This window comes from Macaca fascicularis, chromosome 12, assembly GCF_037993035.2.
Source record: "Macaca fascicularis isolate 582-1 chromosome 12, T2T-MFA8v1.1".
Classification (NCBI taxonomy): domain Eukaryota; kingdom Metazoa; phylum Chordata; class Mammalia; order Primates; family Cercopithecidae; genus Macaca; species Macaca fascicularis.
In genome coordinates, this window is record NC_088386.1 from 1,110,305 (window position 1) to 1,112,644 (window position 2,340).

The window sequence follows — 2,340 nt, forward strand, 5'->3', positions numbered from 1 at the left end:
AGAGGCCAGCTGGAGGGGAGGTGAGACACTGGGCCTTCCTGTTTCGCCCTCTGTTTCTGTCTGCATCCCACAACAGCAGCCCTTCCCCTCAGCAGGAACCGCTGGTTCCCTCTCACTGTGGCAGCAGCCACTGGAGGGCACCCCTTTCTCTGGCTCTGGTATCCACAGCCTCTTCCCTGTGTCCCACAGTGCTTGGGGAGGAGCCGCTTCCTAAGGTATTATCTCTTCCTTTCTCAGGGTCCCCTCCCGCCCCTTTAAACATGTTCAAACAAGTCCCTATGTCCAGTTCTTTCTATTAAAAGAACAGTGTGGTTTTGTTTTTCTGACTGGTTCCTCACTGATAGAATTAAAGAGATGATAGATATATAGCTTGACAGACACCATTCCATAGCAGTGGGAATGATGGATTATCCGATCAATCATGTTGGAACGCCCAGGAGACCATCCAGACAAAGACAATTTCCAGGCTAATCAAATAGTTAAACATCAAAATACAATCATAAAGAGCTAGAAGTTGTTACACTTTTTTTTTTTTTTTTTGAGATGGAGTCTTACTCTGTAGCCAGACTGGAGTGCAGTGGTGTGATCTTGGCTCACTGCAACCTCCGCCTCCCAAGTTCAAGTGATTCTCCTGCCTCAGCCTACTGAGTAGCTGGGACTACAGGCGCATGCCACCACGCCCAGCTAATTTTTGTATTTTTAGTAGAGACAGGATTTCACCGTGTTGGCCGGGATGGTCTTGATCTCCTGACCTCATGATCCACTCACCTCGGCCTCCCAAAGTGCTGGGATTACAGGCGTGGGCCGCCGCACCCAGCCAGTTGTTACACTCTTACAGGATAGAAAGTTTCTCACTAGAATACAGGATACTGAAGTGTTATAAGGATATATTAACTGATTTCCTCATAGAATACTAGAAAGTTCTGCAGAAGGGAAAAATGCCATAAGTGAAATAAAAAGACAAATCAAAAATTGTGACAAAATATTTGCTACTGATATGCAAAAGGGCCAGTTTTCAAAAAAATATAAAGTCAATAAGTTTAAGATGAATAAGCCAATTAAAATTGTCAAAGAACACACACACAGTTCACATAAAGGGAAATGGCCATGGCTCATAAACATATAAAAAGATGATGGGCCTCACTCATTCAAGAGACATGGAAAATAAGGCCACATGGACATGCCATTTCTCACCTCTTGGTTTGGTAAAGACTCAGTAAATTTAATAATACTTTCCGTTGACAAGTGTGATAAGCCCAGCTTGTGAGAATGTAAATTGTTTAAACCCTTAAGGGAGGGCAATTTGCAATAACTAACAATATTTTAAACATGTACAATAATGATCCTATGTGATAGATAGCATATCACCTTCTCATTTTGCAGATTAGGAAACTGAGGCACACAGAGGTTTAGCATCTTCCCCAGGGCCACAGATCTAATAAACAGTAGAACTGGAATTCAAGCTCGGGCAGTCTGGCACTGAATACAATACGCAGGAACACTCCACCACACGAGTCATCCACTCATGTGACCCAGGGGTTCCACTTCCAGGTCTTTATCCTACATCTCTCATTGCACATGTACAAACTAAATATGTTCACAGATATTCACTGTAGCAGAATACTTGGAAATAACCTATTCCCCTCCAAAAGAGATATGTTCAAATAATTACACTGCATCCGTAACATGGAATACAATACAGCCGTTACATAACTGAAACTTATACCAAAAAAAATCACCAAGACAAACTGTTGAGTGTGAAAAACAAGGAGCAGAGCGCTTCCAGTTCTGGCAGCAATGGCGCCGCCTCTCCAGGCCTCCCCATCACACCATACGATTGATAAAAGCTGGACAAATCCCGTGAAACGGTAGTATGCATTACAGAGAGCAACCAAAGCAGCCGAGGTAAGGGGCTGAAATTCTTGAGTGACAGGAAAGTCAAGAGTTGCGTTCCACATCTCGTTTGACTCTTCCCCCGGAAGTTATTCCACGGCCCACAGGAAACAGCCCAAGCACGGCAGAACATCATAACTGGGCTGAGGGTACAAGGGCCAGCAGCAGGGACAGAGGGGAGCTAGGGAGAGGGAACCCCAAAGCCTGCATGCGCATTCTCTTCAAGGTGTGCAGTGGCAGGGCTGAACTCCAAGAAACTAGGCAAAAAGCAGCCACTGGGAGGAAAAGAGCTGGTGGGAAGTTGTTGCCGACATGGTGCAGGGGAAACAGAAGCTGGAGTCAAGTCCTGCCGTGGGGGGAAGAATTGCGAACATCCCAGGCTCTCAGTGGCATGCCCGAGGAGGGAGGCCATGCAAGAGGTCAGGTAAATTACAGCGGCCCCTCCCA